This window comes from Trachymyrmex septentrionalis, unplaced genomic scaffold (genome assembly GCF_001594115.1).
Source record: "Trachymyrmex septentrionalis isolate Tsep2-gDNA-1 unplaced genomic scaffold, Tsep1.0 scaffold87, whole genome shotgun sequence".
NCBI lineage: Eukaryota > Metazoa > Arthropoda > Insecta > Hymenoptera > Formicidae > Trachymyrmex > Trachymyrmex septentrionalis.
Genome location: NW_017306059.1, coordinates 1860236 through 1875499, shown reverse-complemented (window position 1 = coordinate 1875499; position 15264 = coordinate 1860236).

Below are 15264 nucleotides of genomic sequence, written 5' to 3'. Positions count from 1 at the left end.
ATGCATTTGCTCTAAAAATATAGGTGTGGATTTAACACCATGTGGTATTTACAATAATTCTCATCACGTTAGTGTTGATCTAAACATCAATATGATATGGATTTAACACCATGATTTAGATAATTTAACATGGTGTCAAATCCACTCCCATATTTTTTAGAGTGTATGCATTGACATTATCGAGGTAAATCTCATATAAATTTGAAAAAAGTTTGAATGGAAAAATATTTTGAGTGAGATAAGCCAAATTATATATGATTTGTTCGATTGATCAATCGAAATATTTATGAATTAATGATAATTAAACCAATTAAACCATGATAATTAAACCAAAAAAAAAACATATTTTACACAATGTAGCTACTTTTGAAAAAAGGCATCTTATGATCAATATATTTCTGTTCTAGATTAAATAAAATAACTTCATTATTTTAAATAAATTTATATATTAATTTTCATATTAATCAATTCTTCCTAATATTCTGCGTATAACTATTAAAATAAATTAATTAAAAAATGAGATACTCTTTAAAATATTAAGTATATAAAACATACAATTGTTATAACAATACTATATAATAAAAAATCTTACATTATAAAAATAATATTATTAAGTATGCAGTTAACAAAATCATGTATGTTGCTTAATTTTTAAAAAGATATTTCAAAATTTAGAAAATATAATAATATTAAAAAATATTAAGAATTATCAGAAAGTATAATCAAAAAATTATTACAAAATATTATGAAATATTTTCTTAATTATTTTATCGTAATACAGTTATTTTATACGCAGAATATCAAGAGGATTTTATTTATGATGAAATGATAATTTTCAATTTTTGGATTTAAAACATGTGAATTAAAAAAATTATGCTGATCATAAAATGTCCTTTGAAACAGAATACCTGTGGTCTCTACTGCTTTTCGATAGTGATTATTTTCAAAAATATTTCATACAAAATTATATAGTTCATATTGCATAATGAAAAATATAAATTTGCTGATTCAGACTTTATATTGTAATATCACTGTTCATAGGTACATGTAGAGTAAAAATGAAAGTATCTGCGTGATATAATAGAAATCCGAGCTATCACTTGAATCCATTAGAAACACAATTGATTTGAATAAAATAATATAGAATTCTTGCGACGTAATAATTTTAAGTTAATTTATACTCAATTCTAAACGAGTTTAAAGTTGCGTAAAGATACACAATCTGTCTCGTCACTTTGATTCGCGAGATATCAACGAGACACGACCTTTCTTGATATTAACAAAACTAGTGATATTTGCTTATACAAAAATTGTTCGAATATAAATCAGAATTTTATTTGCTATGCACTGCTTATGCCAAGTGAGAGAAAAAAATAATTACACGGCATAGGTTACCAACGATTCGCACTGGATCGATCTCCACATTCAAAAAGTCATTAGACATTGGAGAATGCAATACTTGCGATAATAATTTTATATAGCACTTCCAAAGATATTACTTTGGATTGCTATATAAAATCGATCAAAATGAATGAGAAACAAATCTACAATGCTAATAAATTATCTTTGTGTTTTTTTATTTTATTGTGTATAAATTTACGCAAAAATATTAGGCACCAAGATTTATTTTCAAATAAGGCTCTTTTTGCTTAATTGTGTCATTTATTCTTCTTGTTCGTTTTGTTAATAACAATATGTCGCCTACTCTCTGCCGATTCTGCAGAGAATACTCAGTTTGGTGATGACTTTCGGAGATTTTTGAAAACAACAATATGAATGAGCAAAATTAAACAAATGGAAAACGGCAGGAATAATTTTATTTGCATAAATATCAAATAATTAAATAATTAAGTACAGCAATTCTAAATCGTTTTCGTGTTCATTTTACGATTGACTTATCGCAATATATTTTTTTTGTGAATAAGACAATTAGTTTTTTCATTTATAGTAAATCATTATGAGCTGAGCTGCTATTTTAAAAGCTGCTATTTCGAAACACAAAAGACTGAAGATTAAAATATGTTCTGTCGCTGAATTCTGGTCATCTAATTATAAATTACTTTTAAGATTGCTATACTTGGATAAAAAACGCTTCGAAAAAATTTTCCTGCACGTCAGGTACAAAAAAAATTTTGCATTATTGTATGTTTTTTCAATTTATTTGCTGTGATTATTTTTTATATTATATCTGATGAATGTATTATTTATATCAATTATTCATTATCTCCTTGAAATTTTATGATTGCGATTATTATTACAAATTCTTCGTATATACTATATTATATTTTAAAATATATAAATTTTTATTTAATATTTACTTGAATTTACCTTTAAATATTATAAAACAATTTTATAATTTTTTTAATTATTATTTTTTAATTAATTTTTTTTAATATAACTAAATTAAAAAAAATAAAAAATAAAAAACTTTATTCGTAATTTAAGCGTTTTTATTTTTTACTTTTTTTGTATTGTAAATATTCGATTTTTCTTTATTCTATTTTATTTTATAACTAAATTACTTACGTTTTATATCCTAAATTACACATAAAATTCCAGAAAAAATTTATAAGTAAATTTCTTTAATATAGCAAAATATTATTTGTGATATATTTACGGTCTCATCAGTCTTCACAAATGTAGATACCATTTTACGCATTCGAATATATAAAAATGCAAGATCTTTTTTGTTGTTTTCAATATAAATTTAATTTTCGGATAAGTATAATCGGTGGAATGTGCTAGATGGAATGACAGATCAAACAGATATACAAGAATATACAAGCCACGCTCGTGCCTCAATTTATTAATCGCCAAGTAATTAATAACGTCTTTTGTTTGTTCACAAAAAAATGTCTCACATAGGCTTCTCTATCTAATGACAAAACATATTTGTAGTATTAGTTATGATGTAAGAATAGGTGTAATATTTCCGTGGATAACTAACTTTCCGGATGACTAATCAGAAATTTGTTCCAAATTTTATGAGGCAATATAAAGTCGCTATAAGAAATCTACTATCAATCAATCACCAGAGAAATTAGTCTCAAATTATATATAGCAGCCTTTATGAGCAATGTTACACCTGGTATTCTTACATCGTTGTATCATAGTAAAGAAAGAGAAAAGGAAATTGATTATTCGCGCTTTATTTTGGCAAGTGCGAGATATAAATATTTTGCAAGACTTGGCGAAACTTTGTACATAAAGTCAAATGTTACGATCGAACTTCGACGGCGTAGGTGTTCAATGTAAAATATTTACAATTTTTATTATGTGTGATATCCTGTAAATTTCGAAGCGTAGATAAGCGAGTGTAACATGATTGTAATAATTATTTTCGTTATGTAAATGCTTAGTACATCGGCGAAGAAACAAATATCAATATTTGTCGAACATAATTGTATTATATTATATTTGTTTTGCAAATCTGAAATATATTGACAAAACAGTATATTAAGATGCAATCTTACTTATTTCAGATATTGAGTAATCCTACATGCGTACGTACTTTTTAAAAACTTTGTACATAATTGGTATCTCTCTTTTTACAATAATTTATAAATAAATAACATTATTTTTACATTATACTGATTTATACACGAGATATCACGGAATTATTATCAATACATGATATCGATAACAATATTTGAGAAATCAGTTTCATTACACACAGTAAAAATGATTTCATTAAAAAGATAAAATAATTACGTGCACAAAATCTATATAAATAATCAATTTCTTTAATATATAAATGAAGTTCTTACTTTTAATTTGATACGTATCCTCTTCTCTGCGTCCTTTCGTACGATACGAATGATACGGCAGACAGAGAATACGAATCGCGTATGCATCGGGTCTTCCAAGATTCCTAGGCAAGATTATAAAAATCGTTTCTTCAGTGAATTATGGATATTGTATAGTGGATATAAGATTCTTATTAAACTGGCCCCGAATTTAAGGAGCTTCTCGTGGGGCGTATTGAACGGATAAAAAAAGTGGACAAGAAAGGGGACATATATATATATATATATACAGGAAGGGTTCGGTTGGCGCCACGACGTGTCTAGGCACCTACGCGAGAAAGAGAACGAAGAGAAAAAGTGGAGGAGATAGCATCGGGACGACCGTGGCGTTTTATTGCTCGATAAGCAGATGAATTCGTCAGATAATTTCCAGGCCCGGTGCAGATGATTTTATTAGCTAAACCCATACGAGACCCCGGAATTCTTCAGGTCGAGGATTGAGATGACACAGGACTACGGGAAGATCACCAGAGATAAGACAAGATACTGAGGGAGGTCCGACCAGGTGTCCTCGCGTGAATTCATATGATCGATGATTTTTGGATATGCTAATCTTTGCGCGTTATACGTTCGTTTTCTTATCCCAATTCGTGTTGTACACCGAGCGACAAGGGAATTTATGATAAACGGATACGCGCCGTAGATGCGCGACGCCGAGATGATGAAAACGAAAGCGATGAAGCAGAAAGGTAGATACGAAAAATATAATACAATTCCTGTTCTCGGTAGGTGCTTTTGTCTTGCTGCCCCCGTCTGTCTCTTTTTCTGCCTACCCTCATAAAAGCGAGATTCGTATTAAAAAGGCACGACATATAATTAATGTCTGACAGTCACGGAAGATGCGGAGCGACGCCGGCATCCTATATCTTCTCTCATATACACGTGCCAATTTATAAAGAACATGCATTCCTCTGCTCACATACGCGTGTTCACGTATTATAGGCATGTATGCGCGTCGCGTGCCGCAACGAACCGCGCGACTTGCGCACGTGCGTGCTAAAGTACGCGGTCGCTAAAAAGCGCTTACATTAAATTCTTTAAATTAATAGCTGAATAATTAAACGCACGAAATGCGTGACGTCTTTCTGTCGGTATTACAGTCCCTTCCCTCTCACTATATGAGCTGTTAGATAACTCTTCTTTCTCATGTCCTTTATGTATCTTCCAGCTATAACAGTCTACGAATCTCGTGAGCAAAAGACAAGAAAGGCCTGAATTATATGGCCTGTTAATCCACACAAGTTCTTATAGTACATGGTATCTAATGATTTTATGAGATTTTATGACTTTAAGATTTAATTCATAAAATGATTATGTATTGCAACTATCTAAACTGTTTCTGAGTAATCACATAATGAGTACAGCGTGTAATGATTCTAGATTCGCGAAAATATAACGGTACACTGATTTCATCATTTACGCTCTCGCAGTCAAAGGCGTGAAAATCAGTTAGATTAGAAAGAATCCGTCGAGTCGTAACTTGTGAATACTATCGTTGACGCACTTCCGCAGAAGCGGTGTAAAACGATGTAAGAGGATTAAAAGGCTCAACCGATTGGCTCCCATTACCGGTCCTGTCCGGGTTGTAAATCCTCCATAAAGCCATTGATAAATCACACACAACTTCGTGCTGGCGCGCGACTCGCCTTAACGATCGTTTCGCGAGTCTGCGTGCTTGCGGAAACTTTAGCAACGAGTTGAATTTTAAATCCGAACCACGATAGTGTAATCGAGTCGCGCAATCAAAGTCTCATGTCAATGGTCGAGTGATTAATCAAAAATTCCAATGACAATTTCAGTGAAATATATTATAAATTCTAGTTAATTATTTGTTAAAGAAGAATTTCTGTAGTATTCAAACGTTTGTCGGAAAATTACCAGTTCCGATGGCATCAGAATATAGGTTCTGTATAGCGTTATTGATAAATTATGCGTGCGCGTAATTTATCAGTAACGTATAGCATTAGAGACAGTTATAAAAAAATAGATTTATTTCTACTACAGCGCCGCTTTATTTTAAAAAACGATTAATCGTTTAAGTTGAATTCTTGCTCATCAATCAATAAAAAAACATTGCATTTTTCCGTCTATCGAATACATATTTCTGTGTATTAATTATATACTCAAAAGAAGCTAAATAAAAGATATAAATTATTTGACAAATTAAAGCTTTTACCGATTCAAATTTTATAATGTTTAACAGATAAAACATAATAATTTGTCTATGTTGTACACAAACTTTAATAAATTTTATCCCAAGTATCAATATTACCGTTACCTAATGGACATTAATTAGCAGCATTTTATTACTTTTAATTTTCATCGCATCATTCGTTTATCCGATGCATAATAATTTATTAATACATCATGTGTATTAATAAAAGCTTTCTAACATCATATATATACGCACATAGGTACATAACTTCAATTAATTATTAATTAGATAGCATTAATAGAAGAATAAAATATTTTTACATCAAAAAGTAAACTGGTTTATCTAAAATTTTGTTTTAAAAAACATTTGTTTTATAATGTTATATTATGAAAATAATTTTTGATAAAACAATGTAAGATTTTTAACATACATAATAATTCAGTAATTAAGACATAATATCTAATATTAAAAATACCTATGTTATTACATGCAATCGACATCCCACCCAAAATTTAATGTTTTTTTTTTTATTTATCTTGCAGTCGCTCGTGTAAGGTAACTCGCAACAAAAATATCTGTGAAAAATTAAAACAAGTGATCTCGATATCTTAACAAACGTGAAAATATTAGTGTCATCACTATTCGCGAGACAGACGCAACGATCGCTGTCAAAGGGTTAAAGGCTGCTCTACTGCAAAATAGTAGAAGTGTATCGCGCGTTCCAGAACTGGATCGTTGGTGAGTCTCTGTTCAATGAATAATGCTCAGTCGCACTAGCGCGTTAAGTACACTAAACGTCATAAATACTTTCCACAGAATCATTTCACAAGATAAAATTATTTTCCATCTATATAGACAACAGATTTTCCATCTATACATATTTGTGCATTATTCATAACGAAGAAGTATGCAAGCGTAATTAATAGCTAACATTTTACTGTATTTTAAACATAAAATTAAAAAATAAATAACTCGTGCTTAATAGCTTTCTTCATATCTAGATAAATTTATAAAATATTTTTTTAATTTGTTACATCTCATTAGATTAAATTTAAATCTGAGACGCTTGATGCACATTTTATCGACACCAAAAATCTTCACTATAGTTAACGGTAAAGTTTCCATGATTTTCGAAGTATGGTTTATATTTTGTTAGCTGTCAAATAATTTGACGAGACAGAATAAAAAGAACAAAATATATCTGTTCTTTTTGTGTTATATATATTAACACTTTATATATAATCCCACAATTTATATATATAATTATTATATTGATTTACTTTTTCTCCCTACAAAAATAAAATACGCACATAGATTTCATGTATTGTACCTAGACGTAACGCTCTGGATTAAAAAATACCCGTTTGGTAAATGTTAAGATGTACACGATTCGTAGTGTACACATAGGACAGCTACGTGGGTGCACGTGTGCCGGTATGATCTACGGGGGTTATTACAACGGCAACGAGGCACGACGTGAGTGCTCACCAAGGATACCATCGATTCTTCTCTACTCTTTGGCCCCTACTACGATATAACATCCCGGCCCTGACCGTCGTTGATGCCGGAGTCCTTACCGGAATAAACACACAAGTCGCGGCCGACTGCTGCATTCCGGCTGTAACAGGGCGTCGCGAGTTCTTAAGTGGTTTTTTTATTTTTTTTATTTTCTTCGCGGCCGCGAGAATACATCTCGGCGATGTTGAAGCGCGTAACGTCGACGAGCGAGATTAACGAGAATAGAACTGCGAACGAGATAAAAAGAGGCGCGCGCTCAGAGATTAATTACGTATATATAACCATTCGTCTCACTTGCAAAAATAGTTCACGCAAAGGCTTAACAAAATATTCGGGAAACGTAAAATCTGCGAGCCCCGAGATACGGGCGCGTCGCACGTCGCGCTCGTCATCACCGATAATTGAAGTTGCTCCGCAAACCTGCTGAGAGTACTTTTCGTTATCCGTGAGCGTGAAGTATTATCGCGAAGGAGGATAAATGGAGAGAGTCCGCGAGAGTGGAAGAGGCGCGAAAGAGGAGGGCCAAGCGAGCGTTTACCCGTCCGCTCCGATCCGGTGAATGAGAGGCAGCGGGAGAGTAGGAGAGAGAAAGAGAGAAGAACGAAACGAGAATCGAATGAGAACGAGAGCCGGAGAGCGCAATTTGTAGTCGCTCTCATTTGTCACCGCGTCTTCCCCCACTGTATCCCCTTCGTCCTTAGTCACCTACCATCTTGCCCGGCTCCTCTGAGAGAAAAAGAGAGAGATGCCATTTCTCTTCCTTCCACACATTATAGCCATCCACTACTTCCACTGTTACCACCGCTAGGTAGGTAACTCCCTCGTCCTTCGGTTTTACCTTCTCCACCCTCTCTGTGTCGCTTGCACGCTCCTTCTATCGTTTCTCTCACACCCCCCCGACTCTATCTTGGATTCTTACCAGATAACAGACAGATAAAGCATACGTAGATCGGTCGCGATACGTAAATGCGTTAGTAATAACGCGTGCGTAGGATTGATTAAAGAAAATAAATTGCAGCAAAATCTCAACATATAGTAAAATAAATCAATGCATAAACGGGAAAATTTATAGAATAATCAATGTAAAACTGCATTTAGAATTTAGATACACAGTGAGAGCAAAAAGTATTCGTACAAGGAAATTTTTTATAAAAAGTCTTATTTTTTTAAAATAAACATTAATTAGTCATTTATACAATGAATATATTCTGTTCTAATATAAACGAACGAGTTTCACATGTATTCCTAAATTTAGAAGCTAAATATCTCGACTGTACAAATATTATACTATTTGAGCATCCAAACAATAGTTTTTAATTTTCGCTTATTTTTCAGATGATATATTTTCTATAATTAATACACATCTTTTTGATATATTATATATAATTTTAAGAAACATACAGTCTATTTTATTCTTTAATGAATAAATTGTTAATTATCCAGCAAGAAATGATTGTCAATTAAACGTCGAATCGACGTCAAATTGATGTTGAAATCACCGTATCGATTCGACATCAATTTAATGACTCATTTCTCGCTGGATAATATTTACTTTTTAAAAATAACGTTTTTTTAAAAAATATTTTCTCTGTACAAATACTTTTTGCACTCACTGTATATAATCTTTTCCTCAAAATTTTTATGTTAAAAAGTCATTTCTTGTGAAGAAAATTTCAAGTTATTGTGAAGCGCTTAGTTCTGTTTTTCTGTAAAAAGAAAAAGAATAAAAAAAAAAAAGAAATAGAATAAAGAAAAACCTGATTCAATCGCGCGAGACAAATACGATGACTGCACGATCACCGTAATAATTTCGTAAAACGTCATCCGTTCGTTTAGGAATCATCTTCTTCGATACCCCAAGGAGCTAGAGGGACCTGACTGGATTCAGCGAATGGCGCATTTCGGTATATTAACACGTAACACATCAAGCAACCGTCACACGAGCGCACCTGCGCCGTGTAGAGGGGCACGCATACACGCGTGCATTTTTATTATTTATACCCTGTAAAAGTCGCGTTTTCTTCTCTTTTTTCGATCCTCGACGCGCGAGTCGAAGTGGAAACCGAATTCACGTGGCCCGGTTATAAATGTCCGCGTAAATTCGAGGCTGGTTAGAGATCGTAAAATAGCGTGATATGGCTGGCATATGGATCCCGGTGGCGTGGCACAGAAAATCATAAAGTCAATCCGTACGTCCCGCGGAAGGTCGATGGGATCATAGTCTTTCAGGTTGATTGCTTGCTAACTCTCGAGTTTGCCTTTTCATTCACTTCCTGGCTACGCCTACGGTGCTAGCTTTACTTTGTCGCGACTGGGTGTCTCGGTTATTAATTGTGGCATATTCACAGTCATGTATTATATTAACATCGCGATATATTTCGAAGAAATTCCTGCTGTCGACGAAAAGATTCTTCCGGCCTTCTCAGATATTTTATTAAAAGTTTATTTATCAGTATTATTTGTTTATATGTATCTTATATGTACATATAAAAACATAATATTTATAATTGTAATTATAAGAAGAAATTTATTGCTTACACAAAATATATCACTGTATTACTACTCTTTAAATTTGAATCAGTGGATAGTCAGTGGCATACATGGCTGAATAATCAGTGAAGTTCAACTAAAAAAGGAAGAATGTTTGAGCATTATATAACTAAAATACTGATATTTGCACGTTAATTTCAATCTTCCAATATCATATTCATTAAATTTATTCACTAAAACAAGATTAGTTAGATCACATAATAAAGATTAACTAGGTTAGAGATTTTACATTTCATTCACTGATTACCAGTGTCATATTTGGCACTGATATCAGTGATTATCCACTGATTCAAATTTAGAGAATAATTTAACGAAACTTTTCTTATTCCTTTCCTTCAATTTTATTTTCTTTCGTCAATAAACACATCAACATTACGTATGTATTAAATCAAAGAAAATTGATATTTATGAAGTTACAAGGATATACAGGATAATATTTTCGATATACATTTGCAATTTTAGTTATACATATTAAAATGTGCAGCTTTAGAGATTTCAAATGAGAATCTTCTCATCAGCGATATATTTTACGTGTAAAAACGAAAAAACTGTGCTGACCTTTATTGATAGTGGAAAGCAAGTGACTTAGACGTCTGGATCGACCTGTCCAACACAACTACATACAAAAACGATACTGACGTTTCAATGTGTGGCTGCCACAACAGGACGTCCGCTCTTATTATTATAAATTATTTATTTGCATTTCCAAATGATCCTTGAAGAATCACGGTATTATGCTAATGCAGAGATTAACATATAGGGAGGCCTGGCGCGATATTTCAACTCGCCTCACCATTTAGACTGTGGGAGTCTAGCCACGGTATTTGATCTCTCCACACGACTCGAAAGAAAGGCGCGGGCCAGGATATTTTATCATTTCTCCTGTTACAAAAAGGTACCTATGAGACTCTAAGAAATTCCTACGAACGGAGAGAGAACAATGCTCTCACGTTGAAATATTTAGCAATTAATGGCTTTTTTGTACAGGAAAATAATCGTTCCTTACTTCGATGGGTATTAATATGTCCAATTAAAATATAAAAACAAATATGCTGTCCATTCTTAGAAGATATTTTTGTTATAGTAAATATAGAGCAACTTTCCTTATTCTTAATGCGACTTAACATGTGTCATTTCTTTCATATATTCCTTTTGAAATAAAAAAGAATAAAAAAAGTTTTTATAAAGCATATTAAGAATTCATACCTTTGAATCAGCATCTGGATCCGTTGTTTCGTGACGTAAGAGCCGAAGGACAAAGTCTCCAATCTGTAAAAAAGATTGATAATATATTATAAAGATCGAATTAGGGACTAGCACTAATGATGTGCAAGAATTATCATAGTTATTAGAGGACAATAAAAACACGGCTCTCTTTTATCTAAAATTCGATAAGCAGCGAACATTCTAACCTTTCGCTAATTTATTGCAACGTAGGCCGGCGGGTCGAAGATTTTTCGCGCAGCACTTTCGCGAGAGGACTGTCGGCCCGGAGCGCTCATAAATGACTTAACCAAACGTAATTAACGATGGCCTATCATTATGTAGTAGCGGGACCACACCCTCGTCACATTATATGTTTATAAATCAGCCCGGAACGGCGACTAAAAACACGACGAAAATCGAGTGTTGGGAGGCGCCTCCTCACCACCGACCGTCCCAGAGCAGGTAGAGGAATTCTTATGCTAATGATTTTATGATCGTGGAAATGAATGCTCGTCATATTTTTTTAATCGCCTGGGTTTCCACGTACGCGAGTCCGCGGGAGAGGCAGAGGCCGAGACTCGGAAATCGTTCCTTGTCTCCCACTGCCTACTTTATGTCCACTCGTTTTTTATCCCTGTTGTTACAGTCTTACGGCTATGCCCGTCTTATATGCGCTGTCATAATCGTAAAGTAACTCCGAAAAGGACGACTTTCAGCGTTTCCAAAGATTAAACAAAAATGTTGACGCGGACAAGCTTAAACTCAATAATTGAATGTGGAATACGTTAAATCGGAGCATTAAGCGGATATCGCTTAACGTGAATACAAACAAGCACGTGGCAATTGAAATATAATATAATAAATATGAATAATTAAAGCCGTATAAACAAGAGTAACAAATACAGCGAATCAGAGAATTTAATTTCGCGCTCTTATTGGATTAGCCTAAAAAATTCATCCAATCGTTCCGTTTCGGTTATGATTATTACTCTAAAAATTTAAAAGTTTATTCTTTGAGATGTTCAACATATTGAAATAAAAAAGTGACATCAGAATTTTCCTGGATAGAAAAATCCATAATATAAGAATACTAGATGTAACATTCCCATGCGCAGTTCAAAGATTTCAAAGTCTTGTGACCGATCAGAAAGTGACCTAAAATCTTAAAAATATAAAATCGTCATTAAAAATTTGCCACCAACCGGAAATTGGCCCCAAAACAATTCAGCCGCCTGCATTATACGCAATATTACACCCGGACTCTGTGCCTTTTAACGATGTATCCGTATCGATATACCATTGCGCTGCACCTTTTTTTCGCTAAAAAAGAAGTGCACGATAAATATAACGATACGTCGTTAAGAAGTACAGAATACGAGCCCTGGTCTTCTCATACGAAAAAATCAAGATGCCAGTCAGATTCGCTCGAAAGTCATAATAAACGTCAAATATTCTATCCTATATTTTATATGGAAAAAGTTATTTTATTTAATGATAATCGGTCCTTTAAAAACTCTAATCTTCATCAAATTATCGACGGTCGATCGCGCTTAGAAATTTGATACAAGACGTTTCAGTCGTATGTACCGTGCAAAGAAGATATCAAAATAAGTGCAGCGAAACATACGGTGGGATAAGTATTATGAGGTAACAATTACATTGTGCTGCGGCGCGAACCGCGTATGCAAATGAAAGATCGCCGTAGACAGTGCCCACAAAGGTGCTCGAACGAGTAGCGACTCTCACACTCGCGCATTCCGGGCAGGTGTACTAACAGCTGAGTCCAACCACCCACCCACACGCATACATATACACACGCACATACATACCTAGGATAACCTGACACCTTGATGGATACTATCGTGTCCCTTTCTTGCGCTGCATTGCATTGCATTGCGCAAGGTGCGTCTGTTACGATTGCCCTCTCTAGCGAAACTCACGATGCAACACTTGAGAGTGCATTGCATAAAGCGAATGATGTAACGATATAAAAAGACGCTTTATAGGTACGGATCAATTAGAATATCTTGCAATTTTCCTCGTACGAAGAGGAAATAACTAAGCAATATAAATATTAAAACTGATGTTCAAAGATTGCGGATATTACCAGCTTTAATGATGGCAATGGGGATATTATGACTGTTGCAGCAAATATTAATTAACTCTACCTGACTTTAACTGATTTTCTGTTTTCTTTTTATCGCGAAGTAATATTTGAAAGTAACAAAAAATCGACTTAACAGTAATCTATCTAATAATATATACAAATATCATGTATTTTACATCAATTATATATATAAATATACAATTACATATAATATATATTGTAATTCAACCTCTTTGCGCAAAGAGTATTACAGATAATAAGAACAAGATAAAGCCTCGACATTTACAAAAGTCATCTTAGTTTATCGTGCAATAATTCGTCAATAATGGAAACTCTACATACTACAACTGAAATCATTAGCAATAAATTTTTGAAAATAGAATATCGTGAGAAAAGCAAAAGTTCGGAGGTCCAGATATTTCATTCAAAAAATTTGAAAATAATATAAAGAAAAGAATTCATGCGCTTCCAACTAGGAGCAAACACCAGCGATGAAACCGCGTTGTTATTCAAAGATAGTAGCAGTCGTTAAGTACCTGAAATACAACTTCCTTCCGTCGTTTCAACGGGAATCGCGCGTCCGACTTGGTTCTTTTCTTTTACGTATCGCCAAAACCGTGGATTATCCCCGTACAAGCGCGCGAACTGACGTGGAAAGGGTGTCAGCCCGATAACAAAATAAAATTCCTGAGCAGGTGGTTGACTCGCGGGGCCAACAGGTTAAGAGTGCGCGCTCCTCGGAATGACTCGTACCGCACATGCTTCTCGCCGGTCATTTTTACGTGCTATATGGGTCAAAATTAGCATTTCCCCGCAGTTAATTGCGTACGAGCGGCTTCCCAGCAATCGGCGCTCTCTTTCTCTCTTTCTCTCAATCTCTCTTTATCTCTCTTTCTCTTCCTCACCTCCCGAGCTGCAGCGGCGCGTGTCAGTTCCGCGACGCGCCTTGCTTAACTCGAGTATGAAAATATAGCGCACGGAAATTACTGGGCGCGTAGGAGTATCCACTGTAGAAGAGCGACTCGAACAACGCGATCGATATCTTGACGTTGTGTGCGTTGGACGTTGCGAGAGCACGCTGGCCGATTCCGGCCAAGAGAGAGGTTCTATATCGATGACGAATCTTGATGGACTTTGACGGTGATTAGGGCTAGATTACCGATCAGTCTGAAGAGCAATTTCTGCGACGTTGTTTAACTTTAACCATAGTTCGATCATCTATGTCTCTAGAAACAATATCTTCACTGTTAATTAACTTCTATCTTAGTTTAATTGAATAACACAGTTCTCTCTCTCTCTCTCTCCAGGAATAGATTTCAGAAAAAAATTAAAAAAGAATTTCAGACAACGCATAATCCAAAATCAGGATAAGATGTCTTTAAGAGGATACTAGCGCGATTATCACAAATTACAGTGCAACCAAAATTTTTCAAACTCGCTTTACGGATTGCAAAATTTTTTTTACAGAATTAAAATACGCGCAAATAGAAAATCCGGATATGTCGATTACACAAGAAAATTGGACAAAAATTTAAAAAATCATTTACTTTTGGCTCACTATACTGTGATCTGACATTAAAGTGCTTGAAATATAAAAGTAATATAGTTTATATGAATAGTCAAAGTATTCACGAACCTCTCGGACTATTTACAGACTAACGACACTGAATTTGTAGAACTAAGATTAAAAATCTAAAACAAAGAAAATTCTGGTAAACAGAGCAGTAATTGTGTCTATATAGCAGTAGATGCTCATATTGCAGCGTTATCTTACAAGAGATAACGCTGCAATATGTTAGATAAGGACAGTCGTATATATTTGAGCAAGACAGAACGATATGCAATAAATAAATTAAAGATATCAATATTATCGATATTTTTATAATGTCTTCAAGACATTAGATCTCATGTCCCAATTTTGG